The following is a 15,402-nucleotide window of genomic DNA, read 5'->3' as shown; positions in this document are numbered from 1 at the left end:
CTATTGCAGTAGAAATGAGCTGATGGGACCAGTCTCTGGGCCCTGCTTCTGGACAGGGGAATAAGAACATTAAGAGTTTGTTTCTTCCATGCTGGGAGATAACATCACTCACCTGCCATAAGGTATGGAACAGAAGCTGGGATGGCTAAGACTTTGCTGTTGCCACTGCTGTTGGTAAGTTGGATAATCAACAGAGGCTCTGTGGAAATCTGCTTGAGGTTCCCTACTAGGTCTCTTTTGGGTTTCTACTTTCCCAGTCCTTTGGTGAGAAAGAACAGATTTGTCTTTCTTACTTCTTTTTCTTTCTATCTTTCTTTCTTTCTTTTTTTTTTTTTCCCCTTTATGCCTAATCATTTCTTGTGGCAGGTCTCTCCATTGCCAGTCCAAGGTGTATGGGAGAGGAAAAAAAAAAACAGGTAACTCACCATGTTGTTATTTCTCAACTCCTGTACCCTCTAGCTGGTACACATTCTTCTTTCTAGCTTTCAGATTTATCTTACTGTTGTCTATAAAGTACTTTTAAAGTTATATAATTATACTTGGAAGAAACAGGGAAAAGTGAGTCTATACTTTCTCATATTCCTGAAGTCTTAGCTAATATTTTTAGCTGTGGTTTTAACTTACAGTTTTGTATGCTTAGCAATTAGCATTGATCTTGAAAAACACTAGTTGTTTGGCAAAAAAAAAAAAAAAAAAAAAAAAAAAATTCACTAATTAAGTGAATTAGCAAGTGAGTCATAAGATGCTTGTTGTGTCTGACTCTCTATGACCCTGTGGACTGTAGCCCAGCAGGCTCCTCAGTCCATGGGATTCTCCAGGCAAGAATACTGGAGTGGATTGCCATGCCCTTCTCCAGGGGATCTGTCTTCCCAACCCAGGGGTTGAACCAGCATCTCCTGTGTCTCCTGCATTGGCAGGCAGGTTCTTTACCACTAGTGCCACCTGGGAAGCCCAAGTGAATGGTTGCCTAAATAAAATGAAGGAAGGAAGGAGAGAGGGATAAAGGAGAAAGGGAAGGAAAAAGAAAAGAAAGAAAAAATAATAAAGGAAGAAAAAAGGAAAGGAAGAATGCTGTTGTCAATGGACTACTTTAATAACAGCACTGTATATTAGAAAAAAACACTAGCCTCAACTGTGTAACTAGAAAACGTAGCGTTATTGACTATCAATTTAAATTCTATAAAATTATGTTTTCTTATTTATAAAATTAAAGGCTTTCCTTAAAATTTATCATCCCTTTCAGTTATGTATGCTGTGACTCTCAAACATTTTTTTTTCTGAAAGTCATAATTGATTACAGCCTGAAAGTTGTCTGCTATAGAGCTTATAGTTGTAACCCCTGAGGCAGCATGCAAACCCTTTGATACAGCTGTGCAATAGTGGGGAACAGCAGCAAGTTGACTGAATTGATGTAAAACAATAGGTGATTCTGTATATTTTCCCAATCAATGGCATTTGTAGGACATGAGTCAAAGGAGTTGAGCTGCCAAAACTGAAGGTCTCAATAGTGCTTTCACCTGTGAGCAGGTGGTCACATACTTGTGGTTTTCCAAATACGTTCACATATTGAGAGAAAAACATCCACTGGCTATTATCTTTGAATATGAAGGACAAACATATCATGCATAATGCCCATCCAACTGTTAATGCAGTCTGTGCCTTTGTTGGAACTTCTGTTCTCAATCTAGTGGATATTTGATTTAACTGATAACTGTGCCTTGTTGATATACAATTAGCACCTAAACTTTTAATGCAAGAAGTAACTAGGAATGTGCTGAGAGTGCGTATGTTCACTCTCTTGGCCCCAAGTCACTAATGGTCTTATACAAATTTTGGAAGTGAGAATAAAACTATAAACCAAGGAGAAATATATAAATGCATCATTAAAATATTATTATTCTCACATCATAAACAAATTTATACACACACATGCAGGCATTTAACTCTAATTATATATAAATAAATTAGCCTTAATGGGTATATAGTATGTTTCATAATATATATGGAATTATGATTGTTCTTTTCAGATGCAAGTACAGAGACTGTTCATAATTAATATTACAGTAGCCTTTTATAATCCCTTTTCTGAAATGTAAGTAGAACGTCATAAAATGCAAATCCAAGCATATATTTACATTATTAAATCTTTTGGTGCATACTGAATGAATATTTAATACATTCAACACACTGTATATAATGTGGAGAGTATTGTTCAAAGTGTGAATAAAACAAATATGAAAAGTACAGTCTATTGGATGAACACTTGGGAGACCATACTCTTTAAATATTTTACTAGTCCCTATATGATATGGTCCCTGATTATAACTTATTATTGTTTTTTCTCTTTATTCTCTCCTTATCACTTCACCATTCTCCCCAACCCCTTACCTCCCCACTGCAAATTAAAACATGCTTTCTGTTGCTCTTAACCTTTCTTACGTGCTCTTCCTTTTGACTGAAATAAATACTAGGTCATTTTCTAAACTTGCATGTTTGTGTAGAAAGTGTCACTGGTTTCTCATCCGTAGTTTTGATACCAGTTCTTCTGGAAGGCCTTTCTTGATGATCCTGTTAGCCTTAGACATTAGCTAAGTGCCTCTCTTCTCTTCTCCCTTATCACCCTATACTGTTCTATAATAGCTCTTATGACATTGTTTTAGACAGTAATGCATAGTCTTATTTAATTGTTCAAAGCCTGGATAGATGCTGATCATCTTTTTTTACATCTCTTTTTTATTGTGGTAAAAAGCATATAATATGAAATCTAACTTTAGATATCTTATATGAAACCAATGAAGTAACCAATCACTTAGAAACAAAAAGCAGAATGTTGTTTGCCAGGGAGTGGGAAGAGGGGGAAACTGGGAGATGATCAATGGTATAAAGATTTATTTTAGGAAGATAAATAAGTTTTAGAGATGTGCTTTACAACAATGGTGAATATAGTTAACAATACTGTGCTGCTTTCTTTAAGGTCAGTTTCTGGAGATGTTTTTTATTCCTCTGATTGGGTCATATTTTCCTGTTTCTTCATATGCCTTATAATGCTGTGTTGGAATCCACACATTTGAACACAAAAAGACAACTCTTCCAATCTTATCTACTGGCTTCATACAGGGAAAGACTTTCACCAATCAATCCAGCTACAGATTTTTGGGTCTTTCCAGCTTTTTCTAAGGATGCACCTTCTCTGGACTTGTGTATATCATTTTCCAGTTTGAAAGGTTTATTGTTTTTCTCTGGTTTTGCCTGAAGCCACCAGTCTCTCTGTATCCCCCAGGTGTCAAGGTGTAACTATTCTGTCAGCACTTCATGTCAGATGAAACAGAAACCAGTCTCAGACTGCACATACCTGCAAAAGTGAGAACGTTGGACCCATGCTCTACTCTTTTCTTTCTCTCACTAGGGAGAAGACACAAACTGGATGCTTACTCCTGATCATGGTGAACTGAGACTATTTCTGTCTACAGTTTTACAACTCTCTAGTGCTGCCACAGTCTGCTGAATTCTTTTTTAATCTCTGCAGTCTCTGGCATCCAAGGTATGCCAGTTACCTGTCAGTGCCTTGAGTCAGGTTAAACAGAAAGCAGTCCCTCTAAAATCTGGAACTTTAAATACACATTCTACCATTCTCTTTCCTTCCCAAAGGAGAAGCCACAGCTGGGCTTTTCTTCCCAATTACAAACTGTGCTAGCTTTGAGTAGCATGGCTGGAATTAAATAGCTTTTCTTATCTGTTTCATTGTGACTCTTCTTGGATTTGAACTTGCCTTAGTGCTACATCTTCCTAACTGATTTCTGAATTTCTCATAGAAGTTTCTGGGGCTGTATGTTGTTAAGTTGATGCTTCTGTGGTGCACCAGGTTCTGGGGCTTCCTGTACCATCATTTTGCTGATGGATATTGAGGTTCTTGAGTAACACTGTTTTCTCAATATCCAGCAAACTGCCTGGCACATGATTATTCAGATATTAATAAATATCTGTAGAATATGAATGAAGTAGTTCCAGTTCAGGGCTAGAATATCAAACTTGTTTCTAAATGATATGAAAATATTTGGTTTTCTAAAGGCATTGATATCTTGGCAGGTTTGTTCATTTCTCCTCAAGACAATGGGTTTCAGAGTATGGAAGGTTACTTGCTTAGTCACGTCTGACTTTTTGTGACCCTATGGGCTGTAGCTTGCTAGGCTTCTCTGTCCATAGAATTCCCCAGGCAAGAATACTGGAGTGGATAGCCATTCGCTTCTCCAGGGGATCTTTGCGACCCAGGGGTTGAACCCAGGTCCCCTGCATTGTAAAAAGATTCTTTACCATCTGAGGCACCACATGAAAGACTTAGTACAAATTCAGCATGTAAACAGCAAGACCTAGAGCAGTGCTTTCCAATAGAAATGTATGCAGTAATGAAAATATTTATTTCTGCTATCCAAAAGATTGCCATAAGCCAGATGTGGCTTTTTAGCATATGAACTGTGGCTAATGTGAGGGATAGAACTTAAAATCTTATTTACACCTAATTTTAAATAACCACGTGTAGCCAATGGTTACCATATTGGACAGTGCAGCTCTGGAGGACTTAAGAGCTGGCCTAGGTCTCTAAAAATGCATTTTGAAAATATTTATGCTGCAAAATTTCCTGTTTTTTCCTTATAAAAAAGAGATGCAATGTCATTGTCTTCATTTTGAACATAAGTTTCTATCTGCTACCAGAACCAGTCATTTTTAAATTACTTTTTGTTTCCTTCATTCTTTCCTTTTCTTGGCTAAATCAATCATTAGAATAACAGGCAAAATTTTGATATTTCCGTTGCTATTATTCCATGGTATTTAATTTTATATCAAACCAAAGATATATATACATATATACTTGGGTCAAATAATACTACAAAACTTAAAAAACATTTTCCTAGTAAGTACTTTGCCCCCCCCCCCCCCACCTTGACTTAGTTCCTTTGAAAAAAGTACTTTGAACTCTTCAGGTATTTTTTCTGATACTTCCTTTCATACATATAAAACAATCATGGAACTAGTGGTTTTCAAAGAGCTTTATGAGGGTAGTAGTGTTAGTTGCTTAGTCATATCTGACTCTGTTATTCCATGGACTGTAGCCCACCAGACTCCTCTGTCTGTGGAATTCTGCAGGCAAGAATACTGAAATGGGTTTCCATTTCCTTCTCCAGGAAATCTTCCCAACCCAAGGATTGAACCTGGGCCTCTTGCATTGCAGGCATATTCTTTACCATCTGAGCCACAAAGGAAGCTCTTCAGATATATAAAATATGCTTAAAATTAAGTTTTCTCTTTTCTATGTCATCCTTTATCTATTTACGGCAGATGAGGATGCAGCTCTCTTGTATGACTTGATCTGAAAACACACACACACACAGGACATATCCCTTTCCCATTTCTCTAATGCAATTTCTTCATAATTCTGGTTTAATAAAATTTTGGCATTTATATGAATAAGTCTCTGTAAATTATATTTACTACTGAGGCAGAATTTTGAAGAGTAAATGCCCTAATGCTCCCTTTCATGTGAATACTACTGTTTTTCTTTATGTTTCTCACATATTTCATTCTAGAGGAGAAAGGAGTAATATCTGATTGGTGAATTTGGAGGGAAGAACAGAGAAGGTTTGGCCCTGCCCCTCACTCTCACTTCACAATAAGAATGAACTTGCTCATGGAATGACCTCCATGCTGTTTGGTTTATGATTCCAAGGCCCTACCCCTACAAAATAGGGGAGATGTCCTGGTGGCTCAGCTGGTAAAGAATCCACCTGCAATGCGGGAGACATGGGTTCGATCCCTGGGTTGGAAAGATCCCCTGGAGAAGGAAATAGCTGCCCATTCCACTATTCTGGCCTGTTGGGGTTGCAAAGATTTGGATACGACTGAGCGACTTTCATAGTTTTAGGGGATAAATATTCACATTTGGGGAAGAACACATATAGAATTGAGGAGTCCTTTTGTCCAGGGTCTGTGACTTGGATTTTGAATTTTAGTAAGCGGGGAGGGCACTATTAATGCTTATGGAGAAATATGTCACACCATATGTATTTGATTTTTAATGGTTGAATCTGGGCAAGATAATTTAAACTGTAAAGCTTAGATTTAACTTATGATGGCTTTAGCAACAAATAAGTAGCTAATCTTATAGAAACTGACCTTTACATTTTGGGTCTTCATCAGTTAAATAGGGGTTGAGGGCTTTAGCAAAGTGTTAGGGTCTGGGCAAACTGTAACAGGAAGAGTTAGGCCTTAGGGAGGCAGAGGTACTACTTTTGACAAATGACCTAATTTCTCTAAGCATTAAGTTTTCTTATGTAAATTACTGAAAATAATTCTACTTCTTAGAATTCATAGACTTGTTAGGAAGATTAAATAAGATAATAAAGAAAAATAAATCAGTGGAGTGCCTGGCATATAGTGAGTTCTTAATTTTTTTCGTATTTATGTATTTATTAATTAATGGCTACACTTAATCTTCACTGCTGTGCCCAGTCTTTCTCTAGCTGTGGTACACAGGCTTCTCATTGCAGTGGCTTCTCTTGCAGTGCGTGGGATCTAGGATGGGTACATGGGTCCACTTGTTGCATATGTGATATTCTGTGACCAGGGATCAATATCACATCCCCTTCTTTAGAAGGTGGATTCTTAACCACTGGGCCACCAGGGAAGTCCCTTAATCCTTAATTTTAGATACCAATGTTATTATTTGTATATCAATTGTACAATAAGAACAGTTCAGATTGCTTCACATTATACTCTTCATATACCTAGGATGTCATGGCAATTCTGAACAATGACAATACCATGACATCTGGATAGCCAAGATTACTGGCTCCAAATGCAAACTGTAATCACTGCTACTGATTAATGGGATCCATTATTATACTTTATAATGGTTTCTTAAGTCTATTCTGTTATGGACTCCATTGTGTCTCCTCTAGATTTTATATGTTAAGACCTAACCTGTCAATGTGACTATTTGGAGATATGGCAATTAAGCTTAAATGAGATCATAAAGTTAGGCCCTGATCTAATAGGACTGTTGTTCTTACCCTTTCTTTGAGTGTCACATACGGAGAAAAGGACATGTGAGGATACAGAAGGAAGGTGACTTTCTGCAAGCCCAGAAAAGAGGCCTCACAAAAGAATGGTCTTGCTGGTACCTTAATCTTAGATTTCCAGGTTCCAGAACTATGAGAATAAATTTCTTTTATTTAAGCCACCCAAGTCTGTGGTACTTTATTATGGCAACCCAAGTTGAACAACACATTACTTTATCAATTTGAAATGGAATGTGTTTCCATGGCTTTTAACCATCTACAGTTATCTAACCATGGCTCTGAAGGCCACAGTTCTTTAACTATTTAATAATTGATTAGGTCAGTTTATTGGAGAAGGAAATGGCAGCCCTCTCCAGTGTTCTTGCCTGGAGAATCCCAGGGATGGGGGAGCCTGGTGGGCTGCCGTCTGTGGGGTCGCACAGAGTCGGACACGACTGAAGCGACTTAGTAGTAGTAGTAGTAGGTCAGTTTTAATCTTCCTATAGCCTTTTAAGTATCATGCTTTATTTGTTATTTGGGAATAAAATTGCATTTTCTTTTTTTTTTAATTTAATTTAATTTAATTTTTTAACTTTAAAATATTGTATTGGTTTTGCCATATATCAAAATGAATCCACCACAGGTATACATGTGTTCCCCATCCTGAACCCTCCTCCCACCACCCTCCCCATACCATCCCTCTGGGTCGTCCCAGTGCACCAGCCCCAAGCATCCAGTATCCTGCATCGAACCTGGACTGGCGACTCATTTCATATATGGTATTATACATGTTTCAATGCCATTCTCCCAAATCATCCCACCCTCTCCCTCTCCCACAGAGACCAAAAGACTGTTCTATACATCAGTGTCTCTTTTGCTGTCTCGTATACAGGGCTATTGTTACCATCTTTCTAAATTCCATATATGTGCGTTAGTATACTGTATTGGTGTTTTTCTTTCTGGCTTACTTTACTCTGTATAATAGGCTCCCATTTCATCCACCTCATTAGAACGGACTCAAATGCATTCTTTTTAATGGCTGAGTAATACTCCATTGTGTATATGTACCACAGCTTTCTTATCCATTCATCTGCTGATGGGCATCTAGGTTGCTTCCATGTCCTGGCTATTATAAACAGTGCTGTGATGAACATTGGGGTACATGTGTCTCTTTCAATTCTGGTTTCCTCATTGTGTATGCATAATTGGAATGCTTTTACCTTACTGCCTGTACAGAGAAATAGATCATGGAAGGACATTAAAAGTAAACAGTAATATAGACAAAGAATAGTGTTTTAAGACTGTGGATTTAACTTGAATTTAAAACTTTCCTCTGCTTAATCACTACTTCTTTTTAGTAAATACATACACATTCAGTTCCTCAATAATGAAGAAGAAAGGACAATTGGATGTATGTTTTTACATGTAAGGGATTTATTTAAGTGGAAAAAGCAGATATCAGAACATATTTTAATTTAAATTTTAAAAATATGTAATGGTACATTTAATACATATGAAACAGTATTCTGTTTCTCATGAAAATAAATGCAAGTGTGCAAAAATGAATGTAATTATCCCCAAATTAATGAAGAAATAGGACAAAGAGTGTTTGTGTGCATTTCTCTCACTTGAACAATTTTCAAGCTGAACTTCAGTATGTAATTTTTTACTTGTCACTAATGAAGTTATATCCCTGCCATAGCTGTCTTGTATCTCTTTTTCTTGAGAGTGGGTTACATTCTAACATGTCATAATTGTAGGTTCTGAGGTTAATGGAAACACAATGAAAATATAAGCAAAGTAAAGAAAAAAAAAAAAAAAACACAGGTAATATGTGTTAGAATTCAAATAACAGAGGAGAAGAAGGTCTTTTGCTTTGGGGCAAATAACACTTTGTAGCAAGGAATGAAAAGCAAGAGTGTAATACCTCTACTGATATTTTTTATAACCTTTGTGATTTTTAAAATTATATACATCTTTTCCTTAACCAGAAGGAGAACTGGATGCTTAATTAAGAGACTAGTATCTAGGCCTGGATCCACTTTAACTCAGCTTCATGATTTTGAATGAACTGCACCTCCACAGATTGAAACACCTTAAAGTATGAAAGGAAGGAAACAGGCTCTATGACCTTTAAATAACTTTAGACTCTTAACAACTGATAATGTTATTACTGTTCATTTATCTTCTGCTAGTGTTTCCTCTTTAAAATTTCACAGTGGTACCTAGTGAGTGCAATGAGAAACACATCCTGAAACTTTAGTGGAGTTGCTATAAAACTTGAACAGGACAATACAGAATTGTCTGCTGAAAACTTTGTCTACCAGAAAAACAATGCCAAGTAAAATTTATAGTGCTTCTAATTTTCACCTTTGTGCTAAAGAAATTTTGTTATTTGTCCTCAAAATAAATTATTCCCATTATATCAATGAAAAGCTCAGGGAAGTCTAATGATTTGTCCTTCAACTAACACTGTAATTACTAGTCATCTGTAAAAAATAAAACCATCAACACAAAAGAACATGGATAATGAGTTAACTATGCTGGAGATACCATAAGTAAACTTAGAACATTTCCAAAAATACGAACACTGTGCATGTTATTTTGTTTATCTTTTCTTTTGGTCTCCATTCCATTGTCTCCTACTAGTCCTGAGACAAAGAACAGAGACAAAAAAACCAAAAAGCTTTTTAGTCATTATTTCACCTTTATCTTTTTTTTTTCTGTTTTTTACCCTACAAGCAATTTATGCCAATAGTAACCTCCCTCACAGATATGTAATAAAGATTAATGAAGTGTATTTATTTTCCTACTTGTTGGGTTGCTGGACTTATCTCTGGAGATGCTATAAGCTTTGTCAAATAGAAATAATGTTGTATATAGGAAAAGGAAGGATCTTGTTCATTAGGAAATTTCTTACTCATTAATAACTTACCATTATTATCTTTTAGAAAGAATAGAACACACACTTCAAAAATGATGATTAATACAACTTTCCTAAGTGTCTTTTTAGTACATGATTATTCCCCAAAATTCCCAAATAGGATTAACACATCAGAATAAAAAAGTAGAAAATACAGCTCACTGAATAAGCAATAAAATGGAAAAAACAAGCAAGTATTCTAGATCTCAAGTGATGATTTATTAACTGTATTCTCATATCTGAGTCATTTAATATATTTGGGTTTTACCTCTAAAATGAGAATTGTAATTCTTTATTAGACTAAAGGTAAAGGTTATACTAGATATTCTTTTGAGGCCTCTCACAGTTCTGAGAGCCAGGATTCTCATACTAAAGGTGATTCAGTGTATCAAGATGAATTGCCAATCTCTGTTTTTTCACAGATTTGTATCACATTGAACTGTACTTACTTTCAACAGGATATTGAGAATTATCTCTTCGATTGCTAATTCAGTTATTCAACAAATATTTATTCAGGGCCTAAATTGTGCAGTTTCTGTTTTATATCAGGCTGCTTGCTCTTTATTTCTTGAAGTCATCCATCCTTCATGGTCCATATTATAAGATTTATGCTTTAACTTTTAAAGTGGATTCATATATTATAGTTTTGAGTTCTTGACCAGGTTTGAACTGCTCTATAACAGTACGGAATTTACTTCTTTGAATTCTCTCAATGGTATGGCAGAAACTACTCAATTCTTCTAAGTATTTTATCTCTGCTTTTAACTTAACAAATATTAGAGACACTGCCACCACAATAAAAGGATGTATTTCATAGCATCTCTTGCAGTGGTTGGCTGTTGAGGTATAAAGAGAAATTTTTTAGAGTTCCATAAAGTTTCCTTAAAAGGGAAGAGGAACCATCCCTTTTACCTATTGCTTAGAATGTTGATGTGATGGCTAAAACTCTAATAGCCATCTTTGATCATGTGGAGACTTTTCCAGGGAACAAGAGAAAAAAAGCCTGCTATCCTGACAAAGTGAAAGTGTCAGTCGTGTCAGGCTCTTGCAACTCCATAGACTGGAGCCTGCCAGGTTCCTCTGTCTATGGAATTCTCCTGTCAAAGATACTAGAGTAAGTTGCCATTTCTTTCTCAAGAGGAACTTCCCAACCCAGGGATCACACCCATGTCTCTTGCATTGCAGACAGATTCTTTACTATTTGAGCTACCAGACAATATTCACTCTAAACTAAATTCTTAGTTCCTTTCTTTTATAAAAGAATGAATATCTATTTTGGCTAAAACACTACTTTTCAAATCTTTGCTACTCACAACCAAACATAATCCTAACCAGTAGGACCTTGTAAAGTGTCAGGTTCATAATAAGAATGTTAATAAAACCATATTGAATAGTTGGCCCCTATTTTGTGGGTTATAAATGTATCCAAGTAGTGTGTGTATGTGCATATGTGTATATATAGCCTATCATATCCTGTCATATATGGGAAGTAATTTCCATAGGAATAAATGTTAGAGTTAGCATTTTACAAGTTTTATTTAATTGCAAATTTAAATTAACATAAACATAGTCATTTGAAAATGTTACAGAAATATGAAGAAAAATATTAAAAATATTATAAAAATTGCCTTAATATAATAATAAAAGTGTTAGTTCCAATACAGTACTATACTAATGCTACTGATAATAATGTAAGAGTGAAGGAGAGATGATTCCCCAGTCCATCCCATTTACTTCCCGCATGTTTACAAAGGGCATGATTAGTATTTTTTTTTTTGTTAGTGTGTCTCCATGCTACAAAATTATCGAGGCAAGGAAGTACAAAATCTGCAGGGTGGGCTGAGAAGCTCCAGATTCAGGAGAGTTGATGGTGTAGTTCTAGTCTGAAGGCCAGCATGTAAAGACCCAGAATAGTCAAGTTCAGGATCAATTCACAAACAATCTAGCAGGCCAGTCTTTTTGTTCTATTCAGTCATTCTGCTGACTAGATAAGGCCCACCCAAATTATGGAGGGTCATCTGATTACTCAAATATAGCTGATTTAAATATTTCTCATCCCAAAACATTTTCCAACTTAACACATAATTAACCATCACCAGTCCTTTGTTCAAATAATTGCAGAAATATTTTAGTGTCAAAATATGGGTGATGCTAAAACTGATTCTTGAAAGATGAATAAATATTTGTTACATAGACAAGGCATCTCATGAGAATACTTAGACAAGAGGCAATAATTTCTAGACAGAGGCAAAAGCACAGATCCTTCCAACTTCTAGGTTTGTGTTACAAACTGCTTGTTCATGACTATAACACTTTACTATTTAACATTTTTCTATTCTAGGAATGTTCAACATAATCATTGTGAGGCTAGATTCTGGAATTAGCCAAATTTGTTTTCAGTCATTAGATTTGAGGGTCTGTATGCAAAACTGATTATATGCAATAAATAAGAGATACTTGTCCCATCTATGATTGCCTTAACTCATTTCCCCTAGGTTTGCCACACTGGAGTTTCAAATCTCAAACTCAGTCTCAGTAATATATAAAGTACTGTTGTGCTTATAATTCTGACAAGCTACATTTAGCTTCAGTTGAGGCTTATGGAGGCTTATGAAGATGAAGCTTACTGGAAACACATAAACATTTTAATAAATTTCCTTTAGATATAAATTCCTTTGAAATATAACACTTGTGGAAATATTGTTCAAGTGCCATGAGAAGGAGGCAGCATTTTTTGAGCAGCTGCTCTCATTTTTCCATTTCTCCCACTGTCATACAAAATGCCTTAATATCTATCCTGTGACAGGGGTGGAAGAAACTGTTATATAGAGAAAGAAATCTCAAAGAACTTATACAGGTTTCCAGTGAGTTTTATGAAACATCTAATTCGTTTCAGTAATGCCAAATATCAGGAAACCTCACAGAGGTTTGTTGCCATAATTAAAAGAACTTATTGAGTGCCACATTTTGCAAAATGGAATTGAGCCACCTTATGTGGAAAGTGTTATTGATGTGGCCTCTGTCCCTTCAGTCTAGGCAATTTGGTCCAGCAAATCCATGTGCAAGTGGAAGTTTCCTGGAGCTTAGATTTCCTGACCATGTATCCAAAAGTATTAGACATGACCATTTTCACCTTTCTCCTTTTCAATCTTTCCCATGTTATAGTCTCATGCAAAACTTCACAGTAAACTTAACTAAAAGGTTATGGTCCAAGAAAGTGAGACCTATGATAGAGAGAGGGATGACTCCCCAACTTACCTTGTCCCCTGTAAACACACACATACAGTGCCACTAATAGCGCTGGGTTAGACTAGTAAATAGGAGATGAGAGTCTTTTTGTTTTCCCAGAAACAGAGACATCAATAGTTTAATGGATAGGAGGATAACACATCTGAAACAAGGTACTGGAGCAATACCCCACCAAATGTGGCAGACATGGTTAGGAAGTGAGAGGCTTTGAAACATGATGTTCTTCCTGCCTCGAGCACTCTTCTTCTTCTGGCTCTTCTTTACCTCTTCAGTCTTGAAATAAGACCTTTATAAAAGTTTTCATAAGCTATTCATATAGCATGAGTGAGTGCTAAGTTGTTTCTGTTGTGTCTGACTCCCAGTGACTCCATGGATTGTAGCCGACCAGGCTCTTCTGTCTACTGGTATTCTTCAGGCAAAAATACTGGAGTGGGTTGCATTTCCTTCGCTAATTCATATAGCACTTATTTTTTTATTTGAAAAGAATTTATATTTGCAAGTAACAATTTTTGTGTATTTTTCTGTTTACATTTGTCCTGTCCATGTCTCCCTCTAGAATGTGAGATAAAATCCTATGAAAGTAGATTACTTTTTTTGCTCACTATCTTATATATAATATCTAGTATACTTCCTGGAATATGAAAAATACTAAATAAATTTGCACAAATTAAATGAATTAAATGAAATAATGTGAACTGTAGTTTTGTGAGTATTGGACTAATTACTTAACATTTGAGTTTTAGTTTCCTCATCTATTTTTGTAGAAGGAAAAATGGCTTTTTTTTTTTTTTTTAATTAATGGACTTTGTGATGATCAGCTGGGGAAATGAATGAGAAAGTATCTTTAAACTTCTAAACCCAATGGAAATATTTGGTTGCATCTAGTAGGTTATTAAAGCTAAACTCTAAGCAGTGCAGTTTTAATAACTAAACATCACTTTCCTTCCAATTTTTGATCTGTGATTTTCTCTAATTTAGTTAACAGAATTTCACTCTCTCAATTTAGTTCAGTTCAGTCATTCACTCGTGTCCAACTCTTAGAGACTCCCTGGACCACAGCACACCAGTCTTCCCTGTCTCACCAACTTCCAGAGCTTACTCAAACTCATGTCCATAGAGTCAGTGATGCCATCCAACCATTTCATCTTCTGTCGTCCCCTTCTCCTGCCTTCAATCTTTCCCAGCATCAGGGTCTTTTCCAGTGAGTCAGTTCTTCACATCAGGTGCCAGAGTATTGGAGTTTAAGCTTCAGCATCAGTTCTTCTAGTGAATATTCAGGACTGATTTCCTTTAGGATGGACTGGTTGGAATTCCTCGCTGTCCAAGGGACTTTCAAGCATCTTCTCCAACACCACAGTTCAAAAGCATCAATTCTTCAGTGCTCAGCTTTCTTTATAGTCCAACTCTCACATTCATACATGACTACTGGAAAAACCAAAGACAGACCTTTGTCCGTCTCTGGACAAAGATGTCTCTGGACAAAATATCTCTGCTTTTTAATATGCTGTCTAGGTTGGTCATAACTGTTCTTCCAAGGAGCAAGTGTCTTTTAATTTTATACCTGCAGTCACCATCTGCAGTGATTTTGGAGCCCAGAAAAATAAAGTCTGTCACTGTTTCCATTGTTTCCCCATCTATTTGCCTTGAAGTTATGGGATCAGATGCCATGATCTTAGTTTTCTGAATGTTGAGTTTTAAGCCAACTTTTTCACTCTCCTCTTTCATCAAGAGGCTCTTTAGTTCTTTGCTTTCTGCCATAAGTGTGGTGTCATCTGCATATCTGAGGTTATTGATATTTCTCCTGGCAATCTTGATTCCAGCTTCTGCTTCATCCAGCCCAGCATTTCTCATGATATACTCTGCATATAAATTAAATAAGCAGGGTGACAATATACAACCTTGATGGACTCCTTTCCCTATTTGGAACCAGTCTATTGTTCCCTGTCCAATTCTAACTATTGCTTCCTGATCTGCATACAGATTTCTCAAGAGGCAGGTCAGGTGATCTGGTATTCCCTTCTTTTTAAGAATTTTCCAGTTTGTTGTGATCCACACAGTCAAAGGCCTTGGCATAGTCAATAAAGCAGAAGCAGATGATTTTCTGGAACTCTCTTGCTTTTTCAGTGATCCAGCAGATGTTGGCAATTTGATCTCTGGTTCCTCTGCCTTTTTGAAGTC

At 36.2% G+C, this 15,402-nt stretch overlaps 1 long non-coding RNA gene across 10 annotated transcripts in view; it reads left to right on the top strand.

Annotated features, from left to right (window-relative positions):
• The window catches only part of LOC147343953 (uncharacterized), a 127,028-nt gene that overhangs the window by 15,137 nt on the left and 96,489 nt on the right, over nucleotides 1-15,402 (top strand). For 4 of the 10 annotated variants that reach the window (XR_015155321.1, XR_015155327.1, XR_015155328.1 and 1 more), the window contains exon 2: nucleotides 3,407-3,541. The exons of the other annotated variants lie outside the window; for them this stretch is intronic. This is a non-coding gene — a long non-coding RNA (uncharacterized LOC147343953). The remainder of the gene's footprint in view (nucleotides 1-3,406; nucleotides 3,542-15,402) is intronic. 10 annotated transcript variants of the gene reach the window in all.

This window comes from Bos grunniens, chromosome 26 (genome assembly GCF_055505025.1).
Source record: "Bos grunniens cultivar Pamir isolate PY7600 chromosome 26, Bosgru_T2T1.0, whole genome shotgun sequence".
NCBI lineage: Eukaryota > Metazoa > Chordata > Mammalia > Artiodactyla > Bovidae > Bos > Bos grunniens.
This window is presented reverse-complemented; position numbering and strand designations above follow the sequence as displayed.